Genomic DNA, 15,269 nt, shown 5'->3' with positions numbered 1-15,269 from the left:
GTGTACATTTCATGTATAGTTGTATTTGCTTTAAGAATATCTTAGGTATATTTTAGAGGTTGTTTAAGAGTAGGCGTTTTGCTGGGTAACTCACCTCTTAACCCCTGACCATGTGATAAGATCAAGCACCACAAGTTTTGCAAAAACACCTTTACTGCATAAAAATAAATCTGTTCTTTTCTAAATAAACAAATTCTTTTTTAAACTGATGTATTGACTAAGTCTTTTGAAAATCAGGTTTTGTGCATCCAGTATTTTGACTAAGTCTTCTCTCTTTCAAAACGACTATGTTTCAATAGTCAAGTTTTTATTCTGTTATCATTTTGAAAAAACAAATCTGTTCATCTGTAAATGAATAGATTCTTTTTAGTCTGGCGCCATGTTTATCTTCAACGGTTTTTTCGTTTTGTCCCTGCACCAGAATGGTTGGCTGAGTCTCCTTCACATAACAAATTCTCTAACTGCTTTTGAAAATAAATCTGTTCTTTTTATTTTCAATCTGTTCTTTTATAACAGCTTTAACTATTTTTTGAAAATCTATTATAAGTTGTTTTTCTATAAAAAGAAAACTTGTTCCTGCGTTTAGAAAAAAATCATACATTTGAGAAAACAAGTTTTACATCAGAGAATTAAGGATTTACAGAGAATTAGCATGTGTTCTTGAAAGATTTCAAAAATCAAAAGTGTGCTTGTTCTAGTTTGGTTCTAAAGCTTGGTGAGAGGAGCTGCTACTGTTTGAGAAATCTGTTCTACTGGTCTAAGGCAAATTTCTGCATCCTTTATCAGGTGTATTCGTTTCATATTTCTTTTCTTGTAAAAGTGTGATTGTAAACTCTTCTTGATAGGGTTTCTTGAAGAGTGTGTGTGTTGAAATAGTGTTTTTCAGCAAGTGTGCCAAGTTTCCTGTAGGGTTCAAGAACAGTGGCTGTGTAAGTGTGTTTGGTACATTTTGTTTAGTGGATTTCACTTTGGATTAGGTGAGACTGGATGTAGCTCATTTAAGTGAACCAATATAACTGTTGTGTGTTCATTTCTCTTCATCCCTGCACTCGAATCCTTGCTTATATGTTAATCTGCCAAAAATTGAATCTGTTCAATTAAAAATAAATCTGTTCTTTCTGGGCTTGTTCATACTGTTCTTATTTTCTGGAAAATCAGTTTGGTTCTGTTAAGAAGTTATATGAATTGTTAATTACAACTGGAACAACTTGCTTGTGATAGGTTACCCAATTGATTGATAAGTTAATAATTGAACCTTTATCACTTGCTTAAAAATTGAAGGTTACTGTTTTTGCTGTTCATTGTTTCCTCTCTAATATCAGTGTGTGTGGCTTGCAAATTAATTTGTATAATCTCAAGAATAACTTGGCTGATATAAACGTTTTCAAACATAAATAGTGTCAAAATAAATTTGTTCATTTCCAAATAAATCGATTTATTTTCTGTGTACTGTGATAAAATCTGACTCTGCGCGAATCTTTTAATAGGTCAATTCACCCCCCCCCCCCCCCCCCCGCGTCTTGAACTTTGACACTATTGAACCCAACAATTGGTATCAAGAGCTAGGACTTGTATTTTAATCAAGTTTGTTTGCAATAATGTCTGAGTTTAAAGTGTTTTATGCTGAGGGATCTTTTGTTAGTAGACCACCTATGTTCAATGGAATGAATTATGCCTTTTGGAAAATTAGAATGAAAATTTTCATGGAATCTATTGACTCGTTTATTTGGGAGGCTGTGGTCCATGGACCCTATGTGCCAATGCGCGAATCCATTTCCAAATAAATCGATCTATTTTCTGTGTACTGTGATAAAATCTGACTCTGCGCGAATCTTTTAATAGGTCAATTCACCCCCCCCCCCCCCCCCCCCCCCCCCCGCGTCTTGAACTTTGACACTATTGAACCCAACAATTGGTATCAAGAGCTAGGACTTGTATTTTAATCAAGTTTGTTTGCAATAATGTCTGAGTTTAAAGTGTTTTATGCTGAGGGATCTTTTGTTAGTAGACCACCTATGTTCAATGGAATGAATTATGCCTTTTGGAAAATTAGAATGAAAATTTTCATGGAATCTATTGACTCGTTTATTTGGGAGGCTGTGGTCCATGGACCCTATGTGCCAATGCGCGAATCCATTTCCAAATAAATCGATCTATTTTCTGTGTACTGTGATAAAATCTGACTCTGCGCGAATCTTTTAATAGGTCAATTCACCCCCCCCCCCCCCCCCCCCCGCGTCTTGAACTTTGACACTATTGAACCCAACAATTGGTATCAAGAGCTAGGACTTGTATTTTAATCAAGTTTGTTTGCAATAATGTCTGAGTTTAAAGTGTTTTATGCTGAGGGATCTTTTGTTAGTAGACCACCTATGTTCAATGGAATGAATTATGCCTTTTGGAAAATTAGAATGAAAATTTTCATGGAATCTATTGACTTGTTTATTTGGGAGGCTGTGGTCCATGGACCCTATGTGCCAATGCAGGTTGTCAAGGATGAAGAAGTGGTAAAGCCAAGATCTGAATGGAATGAGACTGAAAGGAAGAAGGCTCAATATGATTTTGTGGCCAAGAACATCATAACCTCCTCATTAACAATGGATGAGTTCTTCAGGATATCCCAATACAGTTCAGCTAAGGAGATGTGGGAGGTCTTGGAAGTCAATCACGAGGGTACTGAAGATGTGAAGAGGTCAAGAAAACATTCTCTCATCAAAGAATATGAATGGTTTAGAATGAAACCCGAGGAGAGCATTGTTGATGTGCAGAAAAGGTTCACTCATATTGTGAATCATCTCACTGGTTTGGGAAAGGAATTTGACAGAGAGGAACTCAACATAAAAGTACTGAAGTGCCTCGACAGAAGTTGGCAACCCAAGGTGACTGCCATATCAGAAAGCCGTGATCTGTCAAAGTTGTCAACTGCTGCACTCTTTGGGAAATTAATGGAGCATGAGCTGGAGCTCAAGAGACTTAAAGAGTAGGAAACAGTGGAAAGAAAACCCAAAGGACTTGCACTAAAAGCAAGTGAACAGAATGAGATCAGTGAGGAAAAAGAAGATGCTGAACATGATGATGCAATCAGCCTACTTACAAAGAGATTCAGCAGATTCCTAAAAAAGAAAAGCAGAGATAGGAACCAACATAAAAGAAGGTATCCAAAACCTAATGACTCAAATTCCTCTAACTATACTTGCTTTGGCTGTGGCAAAACAGGGCACATCAAAATGGATTATCCAAACAATCAATCAAAGGACAAATCTGCCAGCAAGAAGGTTGAAAGGAGCAAGGGGGGAAGAACTTACATTTCATGGGAAGAGAATGAAGTATCTTCAACCAGCAGCTCTTCAACTCAGAGTGAGGAAAACAATTTGTGCTTCATGATGAAAGATGAAGGGTCAATCTCTTATTCAGTAAGTGAATTCTCTATGGAATCTGATAACTATGATCAATTGCTTGTTGCTTTCAAGGAAACACATGATGAAGCAAATAGGCTAGTTGTAATATGCAGGAAGTTGCAAAAGGTAAATAATGTGCTTGCACCTAAAGTAAAAACACTTCAGGAAGAACTGCATAAGGCCAAAACAGATTTGGTAAGCCTTGAACTAACATGCTTGCATGCCTCTATTAAAACCTGTGAAAACTGCAAAAAATTGAAAAAACAAGTGGAGTATTTGCTAAAAACTAGGGGTGGCAAAGCGGGCCAGCCCGCCCCGCATTGGCCCGTCCCGCAAAGTTATTGCGGGTTAGAATTCCCGACCCGCCCCGCATAAGAGCTAGCCCGCGGGTTTGCGGGCCAGCCCGCGTTTTTTTTTTAAAATTAAATATTATTTTTTTACATTTTGTTTCTTAAAAAATTGTCAAATTAAACCTATATATTTGTTATTATCAAATCCAATTTTTTTTTTCTTCCTTTTCAAACATAGTCAAACATAAAAAAATTAAACAATAAGATAAATATCAAATATCACTATTCTTCCACATCCAAAACATTAAACATACATAATTCCAAAACATAACCATAAACATTAATTAAAAAACATTAAACATAAACATTATTGACATTCTTCCATTTCAATAACATTGGATGTCGCCTTAGAAGAACTTTCATTCATTTTTTCATAATTATAATCTTCTCTGTCATCTGCACACATTAAAACAATGACATTTTTTTTTATTGCGGGTTAGCGGGCCAGCCCGCCCCGCCCCGCTGCTGGCCCGCGCGGGCCGCGGGCTAAGGCGGGTTAGCGGGTTGAAAAGGTTAGCCCGCCCCGCGTTTTTTACCTGCGAGCCGCAGGCCAGCCCGCATGGCCCGCCCCGCTTTGCCATCCCTACTAAAAACCCTTTCCAATTTCACCAAGGGAAGAGATAACCTTGAGTCTCTCCTTGGCTCACAGAAGGTTGTTTTCAACAAGAATGGTATTGGTTATAACTCTGGAAATGTAACCAATGTTAAAAAGCTTTCAAGTTTTTTTGTTCCAGCAAAATCAGGTTTTTCAGCTTTTAACAGTGGCAAAAAGGCATCTCATGTAACTTGTTTTTACTGCATGAAATCTGGTCATACCTCTAGGTCATGCATTGCTAGAAAGCATCTTGTTCCTAAGAATTTAGCAAAATGGCTACCAAAGGGAAGGTTTTAATATGTGTTGGACCCTATACTGAAAAAGGGTACCATTTGTATCATCTTTGTTCTATTTTGCAGAAAGGCAGCAAGAAAAATCAATGGTACTTGGACAGTGGCTGTTCCAAACATATGGCTGGAGATCTTACAAAATTGACTTGCTTGAAGCTCAAAGCAGAGGGACATGTGACCTATGGTGATAATAACCGAGGAAGGATTTTGGGCAGAGGCACTGTTGGAACAGGGAATTCAACCACTATTGAGAATGTGCTTTATGTAGAAGGACTCAAGCATAGCCTTCTCAGCATCAGTCAACTTTGTGACAAAGGAAACAAGGTGAACTTCAAGTCAAAAGGTTGCACAATCTCAAGTGATTCCTCTAGTAAGGTGCTGTTTACTGGTAAGAGAGTGAATAACATATACATCTTGGATATCATGGAAACTATCTCTTCAAATGAGTGTTTACTATCTAGAAGTGATGACTCTTGGCTATGGCACAAGAGGTTAGCTCACATACACACTAATCACTTAAATAAACTGAAATCTAAAGATTTTGTTTCTGGTTTACCTAACATTAAATTTCAGGATAACAGGCTCTATGATGCTTGTGTGAAAGGTAAACAAATCAGATCCTCTTTCAATTCAAAAGATATTGTCTCTACAAAAAATCCTTTGGATGTATTGCATATGGACTTATTTGGACCCTCTAGAGTTGTTAGCTTGGCTGGAAATTTGTATGCTTTAGTTGTTGTGAATGACTACTCTAGATTTACATGGACTTTCTTTCTTGCACATAAAAATGATGCTTACAATGCTTTTAAGAAATTAGCAAAGGTTCAGCAGAATGAAAATGGTTGCTGCATAAAATCAATTCGAAGTGATCATGGGGGAGAGTTTCAGAATGCTAGATTTGAGAGGTTCTGTGAGAAGCATGGGATATCACATACCTTTTCAGCCCTTAGGACTCCCCAACAAAACGGTGTAGTTGAAAGGAAAAACAGATCATTAGAGGATTTGTTTGGTACATTTTGTTTAGTGGATTTCACCTTGGATTAGGTGAGACTGGATGTAGCTCATTTGAGTGAACCAGTATAACTGTTGTGTGTTCATTTCTCTTCATCCCTGCACTCGAATCCTTGCTTATCTGTTAATCTGCCAGAAATTGAATCTGTTCAATTAAAAATAAATCTGTTCTTTCTGGGCTTGTTCATACTGTTCTTATTTTCTGGAAAATCAGTTTGGTTCTGTTAAGAAGTTATATGAACTGTTAATTACAACTGAAACAACTTGTTTGTGATAGGTTACCTAATAATTGAACCTTTATCACTTGCTTAAAAATTGAAGGTTACTATTTTTGTTGTTCATTGTTTTCTCTCTAATATCAATGTGTGTGTGGCTTGCAAATTAATCTGTATAATCTTAAGAATAACTTGGTTGATATAAACGTTTTCAAACATAAACAGTGTCAAAATAAATCTGTTCATTTCTAAATAAATCGATTTATTTTCTGTGTACTGTGATAAAATCTGACTGCGCGAATTTTTTAAAAGGTCAATTCACCCCCCTCTTGAACTTTAACACTATTGAACCCAACGGACATTACATGCTACATCATTTTCGTGAATGACCAACACATTAACCTCAACCGTACTCAAGTCCAATTGACTAATACATCAATAAATAAAATCATTCCTACTAAAGCTAATCATAATCTGCATTTAAGCATACAAAAAATCATTTTGAATAAAATTATAGTCATACTGTTGAGAAAGTATAATTCAAAAGTATGCTTACGATAAAAATTTATTTTAGCTAACAACATTTTGACTAGACTAACTTGAGCTTGTAAGAATATAAAATAGATAGATAACACTTACTAAGTTGAAAAAATATTATTGTAATTATTATTAATAATTATATTAATATTATTAAAATTATTATTAATATTAAGATTATTATTATTATTATAATTACTACTAGTAGTATTATTATTATTTTCACAATGTATCATGTGATGAAATGCAATGAGCACATAAAGGAAATAAAGATTTACAATGAATGTTTTTATACTGGTTCATTTGTAAATAGCATACCATCATGTCTAGTTCTTAAATAATTGATTGAGTTCCACCAAACAAATTGATATTGCAAAGATACAAATGAGTATTATTTTGAATATAATCACTTTTAGCTAAAAATCTCAAGTATTATTTGGACCATAGTCACTTCTAGCTAAAAATTTCGACTATTATTTGGAACTAAGTCATTTCTAGCTAAAAACTTCGACTATTATTTGGAACTAAGTCATTTCTATAAAACTAAATGAGTAATTATTTGAAACACAACAACTCGTAGCTAGGATTGAGTATTCTTTGGAACACAACCCTTTATGGCTAAACACGAGTATTATTTAGAAAAAAAAGTCACTTTTGACTAAAAACAAAAGGTTACAAAGAAAATGATACACAAGATCATTAGATTAATCACTAAGAAAGGTTGCATCTTATGATAAATAGAAGACAAGTTCACTCTTTTAGGTTACTCTTGAACACAGACAATGTTCTTCCTTAAGGTTAAGGATAGTTTGAAGACTTGATTACCAGTCTTCCCTCTTCAAAGAGATTTGTTATATATAAAGCTTGAGAAGAAAGAGTCATTGCGCATTCTTTATAATTGTTTTGAGGGTCTTCTTTTGTTATTGCTTCTTCTTGCATTTGAGCTTACTTTAAAACTTTGATACACATTAAATGCTTTTTACATAGTATTGATTGTGTGAATTCTTTGTAAACACACCTAGACAAAGTAGAGTTTCAAGACAAGTGACTTCTCTTCATATTTGAGCAAAACACACAATTGACACTATTGACTAACTCCGTAAACTAATAATCACATTTTATAGAAAAGTTCTTTGCAAGAATAAGCTTTCAACTTGTGTTCTTTCCAATGAGTGAAAAAGGCATATCAATCTTGTAAGAATAACAAAATAAATATTTATTAAAGTTTGACATGTACTATGAAATGCTTCAGACTTGTGTATGTCAGACGAAGTATACTAATTGTTTGTTCAAGTAAAATCTTATTAGACGAAGTATGTGACTTTGTGTTTGTCAAACAAAGCACAATATAAACAACACTTGTATTTATGCATCCACACAACTTGTGTTTAGGGGTAGATTGGATACTTTGTCTCTAACATGATCTTATACACATACAAATTATGGTTTAGTAGACTATTGTTTAAGCACATGATAAAAAACAAAAGAGTTTGTTGAACTTGAATCCAAATCTTATCATGCATTTTACAAGCTAAACATAAAATAGCATGAAAGAAGTTCTAGGTCATTCAAAATTTGTCCCTTCCTATCCACATAAAAAAGATAAGAAGTTGACAATGATGAGACAAATAGAGATGAAATACAACACCTCTACTTACACTGCCCTGAGTATAGGAGAACCTTTTCAAAATCTCCTTGTTGATAAAGGAGACTACCTCGCCAAGTTGGAAGAGACTCATAATGAAAGTGTATCAACACAACTTGATTAAATACACGGTTAAACCTTTCAAATGTTAGTTCAACAAACTTTTTAACCTTCAATTTTTGCATATCTCAACATGGTGAAATGCCATGTTGGAAAAAATTTGCTCTAAGCCATGAATTTTCTCCTTCAAAGCACAACTTAATGAAATGTTTTTTAAAAACCTTTTTCATTCTAATTCAACAAATTGCCCTGAGATACTTTCGTTTTAACCTTCAACTTCATAAGTTATCGCCATGGTGAAACAAATTCATGTTTCCCAAAATTAGCTCTAAGTCATGATTGTCCTCCATTCATATGTTTCCTAACTCCTTTTTTAATTGTCCAACAACGACTTAGCTCCAACACCTCCTTGCATATGTCATTTAACTTCTCGACCTCGGTTGAGGTGCTACCATTGACAAACTTTGAATCATTTGTTGTCGTAGTAATAGAGCTATCGTAAGTTCAACAAGCCAATAAATAATGTCGAGATGCACACATTTTTTTTGAGAAGGAAGCCAATAAATGTTAACAAGATGGACACGTTTTTTGAGGAGTTAGAGCAAGATTAATTTTAGAAGCCACCTAGAAATTTTGATTAAGAAAACTCACAACAAATACAAACTAGTACTTTCATCAAACGCTTGCTAATACAACCTTTTAGTTGAATGGTTGGAAGAGAACCTTTTGATATAATACTTCCAAGAAAACTTTTTACCTTCTTATATTATTTTACATACTTATTTTTTTACATACTTAGGTTCACTTGGTGAACCCAAGTATACATGCAAAATGTTATGTCATATTAAATTCTCACAAATAAACTTTTCTAAAGATTTGATGCAATCTCCTCCGGTAAGACGGAACAGTACCCCGAAGATTAAACATAATTATGTATTTAAGATATTGACTTTCTTTTAATAAGGAAATCGGAAATTATAAAAAAAAATCATCTGGGCCCACAATAATTAATGGAGGGATTGTCACGAGACAAAGTAGCACTTATTTTAAACAGAAATTTAAAGACTGGCTACAAATGTTATCAAAACTAATTAATTTATATTAAGAAAATATAATAAAATTATAATTTAATAATACCAAAACATTATCTTGTAATCATTATTCAATGAATTATACAGAGAAACATAATTGTATACAATGAGAAAGTGTACAGAAAATTAGTGATTTTTTAGTATTATTATTAAAATAATAAGTATAAAAAATAACCATTGAATTTACATCTGTACAAATTATTCTCTAAATATAAATATATTTTTTGATAAAATCTTTCGGTGATAACTTGTTGCATAACATATCCCTTGCACGCTTATACAACAGAAGAAGAAGAAGACAACTGAAAAATTGTACAATATTTAATCTAGAAAATAAAAAAATTGTGCTAAAAATATTTTTTTTTTTAAGTTGTGTTTCTAAATACGATTACTTTATTTTTTTTAAAAAAATGTTGTTCCTACAAGACTAGAACCCTGCATAACACTTCTTCTTGTTGCAATCTTCTCGTCCTCCCGGTGTCACGGTTAGGCTTCTTTCGGCTGGATCTCCTTTAGTCTGGACACGATGGGGGGAGTACCTGCAATGACACTTCGACTATCAAGTCAGTCTGAGAGCTAGGTACCAGAGAAGTAGGGAGTGAATAGTTACCTCGAGTGTTGTGCCCCTCCTTCTATTTATACTATTTATACTGTTATGGATGGGCTCTGGCTGTTATGGGCCTTCTTTTGAGTCCAGTTGGAGGCCCAACCACCTCTTAACCATGCTTTGCGTTTAACCTGGTTTATCTTCGTCTAATTACGTATTTGGTTATAATCCTTGTCAACTAGTCGGCAATTCGGCAAACCGGTAGCACATATGCCCCCCAGGCTCAAATGTAGTTGTCGTAATGTAGAGTCTGATGAATTTACTGTCTTGTATTCGGAAGGTTTTGGGGTCGTCAGTCCGTGTAGCCGGTAGTTAATGTGAACGAGTAGCTTAGCGACTTCTCATGTGGTGCGTTACGTGTTCGAGAGGGCGAGTGGGGGATGGTCGTTGTACTTAAGGCGCGTGAGTGTAGCACAGTGTAGGGGGAAATCTAAGGGATCTCGTGTTATCTGGACCGTTGATTGGTATTTGATCCATCGGTGGGGGATAACTATGACGATTCATCTTTTGTTCTCGCGTTGCCTATAAATAGTGGTGATAGCGTGGCATTTTCTTTTGTGTGATCCGTGAGCTAGCTCGGAAAGCCCAAGAGTCGAGTTATTTGATCCTTGCAATCTTAACCCATCTAGTGAAGAGTCTTTCGGAGGTAATCAATGCCTTCCCTTTCGGTTACCAGCTTATTTTTGTCTGTGTTCGGGGGTGCGAGTAATAGGGAACCATTGGCCACAGATGTCGCTCCAAGTGATGCTGAGAATGTGGAAGGTTCTTCCCATGTAGTCGGTCCTTTGAGTCGAGAGCGTACAGAACCGACGATGTCTAAGTCGAGTGGGTATGAGGGTGAAGAAACCCGAGAAACCAAGTATGTGTGGGTCAATGAGAAAGTCTGTGAGGTCTTTTCGGAGTTTACAAAGGTTTCTATGCTCCAAGATTTTGTGGATAGTGTAGATATTGTGTTAGAAGGTGTGCCTAACGGTGTCTTCGCACTTCGTAGGTGTCGAGAATTCGAGACCGTTTGTCTTGGGAGGGGAAAAGAGCGTAAAGATTTATTTTATTTTTATTCTTATTTGATTTCGGATATCCATGTTCGCTTTCCTTTCGATACTTTTACCATGGAAGTGTTACGTATCTTAAACGTAGCTCCTTCGCAACTTCATCCGAATAGTTGTGCCTCGCTACAGGCTTTTCGTTTGTTGTGCGAGGTGCTAAGTGTTAAGGCGACCGCCAGGTCTTTCTTACACTTCTTTGGTACAAGGCCGGGTGACCGAATAGGTTGGCTGTTTTTGGTTGGTAAAGAGAAAAATAGCTTCTTTACTCCTTATACGACTTCTTATAAGAACTTCAAAGGTGGTTTCTTTAAAGTTGTCATTGAGGAGGAAGGCCGACCATTTTTCTTTGACGACGAAACTCCCAGTTCCCTTTCTATTGGACGAAGAATCCAACGTGCTTTAGTATATGGTCGAGGTCCCTGATGACCGATGACGACCTAGAAGTGTTGTCGGTATTGGACCAACTTCCACGCAAGATTCCAACCCGACCTCTCGTCCGTGCTTACTTGTCGTCTGATAGATGTGTAGATATTGACAGTATGTGATTTTACTCGTCTTGATGTTTATCTTACTATGATTGACTCAATCCCTTCATCTTGTGTAGGTATAATGGCATGTTTGGTTCCACCTGGTGGGAAGAAGGATTATTTCAGGGAAATGCGTTTAAAGAGGCAAGCTCGAAAGGCCAAGGGAGGGGATATGTCGGGAGGATCTGCAATGCTGGTTGCAGAGGCTGCTATTCCTCTTACCACGGTGCCGGTTGTCGAGCCCAATCGTCCTCCCAATCCAAAGAAGAGGAAATAAGTGTTAGAATGTATGGCTTTAAACTAGAGGGAGTGTGAATGGTTTAAAGAAGGTTTTCGCAAACTTTTAAGTATAGAATGAAATCACTTCGAGAAAACTTGATTAAGAAACTAGTTTGCCAAAAACACAAAGCAATTTAACACAGCACCAGAAAAAAAATCGGTTGTTTCGCAGAAACAATCGGTTGTTTATGGTTTAAGGTTTAGGGTTCAAGGGATAAAAAGAATGCACACAGAGGTTTATACTGGTTCACTCTTAAACCAAGAGCTACATCCAGTCTTCCCGGAAACCACTGGGGAATCCATTAAGCAATCAACCCTATATTACTTACTACACCACCAAAGAAGTGACCTTGATCCCCTCAAGACACACACTTCCTTTGGCTAAGAACAAACACCACTAAGAATGCTGATCTTGACAACCTCAAGAACACACAACACTTCTCAGCTTTACACACAGAGTTTCTTCAAAGTACCAAAGGATTACACTTGTTACAGAAAAGATCTAAAATCAATACAAGATGAAAATCCTATATCACACTCTCTTGATCAAAGCAATCTCCAACTCTTCAAAAGCAAAATCAGTGAAAAACTCAAATATGATTTTCTTTTATTAAAACTAAGTTCTTGTTTGTTACATAATCTAAACAAACTATTTATTGCAATCAAAGACTAGTCAAAGCATTTAAAACTGGAGCGTAATCAGTTATAAAATCATTTAATGCTCAGTCAAAGCACAAAACAGTTTTCTGTTATGGTCCCAAAACAAATAATCGGTTGAATGCTCGAATCAATCGGTTGTTTTGGTTTGACAGCAAGTCAACCATAAAAAACGGTTTTCAACCTTTCTAAAAACACCTAAGTATAAAAGAATCGGTTGTTTCGACAAAACAACAGGTTGTTTTTCACTTAGTTTGAAAAAAACTTTCAATTAAAAGGTTTGAGAATGCTTAAGCTTTGGATTCAATCAAGAGTGGATTTAACACAGATAATCTACCCCATATCCTATTCTAAAACACATCAGCAACAACAAGCACATCCTGCCTTCCATTAACCTTCAAAGGGTTTGGATTCCTCAAAGCTTGAACACACTTGACTCAATAAGAAGATCATGTAAAAGACCGTGGCAAATCCTCTTGGTGCCACAGTGAGCCTTCTTCCTCAGGGAAGTCTCCCAAAAGAGGTCGAGTGGCCGGTGGGTGGAGTTCAAGTGACCCTGATTTCCTAGGTCATGGGCTCAATGTGGCTGAAAAGGTCACCGTCAAGCTGAACCCTTATCAGCAAGATCCGTACCTCTCAGTGCGTCCTTCCCAAATGCATGATGCTTTTATGAGGTTGTGCTCTCGGACTCTCGTCCTCGACAAGAGAATGGCATCAGACTTTATGAAGAAAGATAAAAATATTGTCAAAGTGAAGGGTCTCCGAGTAAAATTGGATGAATCGGCTTCTAAGTTGCAATCGGTTTTGACTGAGAACACCACCCTCTCGGCTCGAAGCCAATACTTGGAGGCCGAGATGAAGAAGTGGAAGGAAATATGTGAGTTGGCCGAGAATACGGGGAGAGAGATTGCTAAAAAGGCGGATGAAGAGATATGGGGTTTGAAGGAGAGTCTCTCGGATATGGCTTTGACCAATTATAGGTCCGAAGAGAAGATAGACAAGTTGTTGAAGGAGCTAGAGGTGGCCGAAGATAGCGTCATAGAAGAACATGAGCTTGACTTTAAGAAGGCTCTTCAACAAGCGGCTTTCTTCTATAATGTTTCCTTGGACGAAGGGAAATTTGATGTCGACAAGGACTTCTATGAGGGTCAGCTTATGCCGATAGACCAAATCCCAAGTTTTACTAAAGCAGAAGTCCTGGCTCCTCTGACAGCTTCCGAGGTCGAACACCTAGAGTTTGATAGCTAGGTTGTCTCTCTGTGTATGGGTCATGTGATTGAATTTTTGGTTTTTGTAAACTCGTGACCCCCCTTTTGTGTAGACAATACGGCTTTGTCGGTTCTTTTGAATATATTTTGAACGACAAGTTATTTTAAGCTTTAATGTTGTCTTTCGTTCACTCTTTCTTGATCTTTTTGTGCACGTGTTTATTGTTGTTCATATGCTGGATTGCTCTCGGCGATGTTTTAAGCCGAGAGGTTTGTTACTATGATCTCGGCAGGGATTCGCTTTAGTGAACTCTTCATTGGCCGAGAGGTTTCTTATCGTGCTCTCGACAGGGATTCACTTTGGTGAACTCTTCATTGGCCAAGAGGTTTCTTATCGTGCTCTTACAGGGATTCACTTGGGTGAATTCTTCCTTGGCCGAGAGGCTTTTTAACATACTCTCGGTAGGGATTCACTTGGGTGAATTCTTCCTTGGGCGAGAGGTTTTTTAACATACTCTCGGCAGGGATTCACTTGGGTGAATTCTTCCTTTGCCGAGAGGTTTTTTAACATACTCTCGGCAGGGATTCACTTGGGTGAATTTTTCCTTGGCCGAGAGGTTTTTTATCGTACTCTCGGCAGGGATTCACGTGGGTGAATTCGTCCTTGGTCGAGAGGTTTTTTATCGTACTCTCGGCAGGGATTCACTTGGGTGAGTTCTTCCTTGGCCGAGAGGGTTTTTATCGTACTCTCGGTAAGGATTCACTTGGGTGAATTCTTCCTTGGCCGAGAAGTTTTTTATCGTACTCTCGGCAAGGATTCACTTGGTTGAATTCTTCCTTGGCCGAGAAGTTTTTTATCGTATTCTCGGGAGGGATTCACTTGGGAGAATTCTTCCTTAGCCGAGAGGTTTTTTATCGTACTCTCGGCAAGGATTCACTCGGGTGAGTTCTTCCTTGACCGATAGGGTTTTTATCGTACTCTCAGCAGGGATTCACTTGGGTGAATTCTTCCTTAGCCGAGAGGGTTTTTATCGTACTCTCGGCAAGAATTCACTTGGGTGAATTCTTCCTTGGCCGAGAGGTTTTTTATCGTACTCTCGGCAGGGATTCACTTGGGTGAATTCTTCCTTAGCTGAGAGGTTTTTAGATACTTGCGTTAGTGATTTACTAGAAGGTATAGCTGATAAGTTTGATTCTATTGAATGCGGTGCCTCGTTAAAACCTTATTCAATCAAAAACCCTCGGGAAAAAAGACCTCTGGGAAAAAAGATTGAAGGTAGAAAAGAGTACACCTATGATACATATCAACTAAAGTACATTTTCAAATGGTCGGCGTTCCACATCCTGGGAACCTCTCGACCATTCAGCTGTTCTAAGCAATACGCGTTGTTCTGAAGATTTTCTCTTACGTTTAAGGGGCCTTCCCAATTTGCATTGAACTTTCCTTCTGCCGAGACCTTGCGAGCTTCTCCCTTCATCCTCCAAACCAGATCTCCCTCTTGGAACGCTCTGGGTTTAGTCTTTGAATTGTATCTTCTTGCGACTATCTGTTTGCAAGCTTCTTCTCTTATCTTGGCCTTGTCACACAACTCCTGGAGTAAGTCCAACTCCGTTCTTAGGCTTCTTTGTTTATCTTCAGGTCATGGAGTTCTCTTCGGATTGTCGGTTCTCCGACTTCTACTGGCAGCATGGCATTTGTGCCGTATGTGAGGTTGTACGGGGTTTCCCCAGTTGCCAAATGGGGGGTACACCG

This window comes from Phaseolus vulgaris, chromosome 5, assembly GCF_051622355.1.
Source record: "Phaseolus vulgaris cultivar YP4 chromosome 5, ASM5162235v1, whole genome shotgun sequence".
NCBI lineage: Eukaryota > Viridiplantae > Streptophyta > Magnoliopsida > Fabales > Fabaceae > Phaseolus > Phaseolus vulgaris.
The sequence above is the reverse complement of the archived record's forward strand: the minus strand, read 5'-3'. Positions refer to the sequence as shown.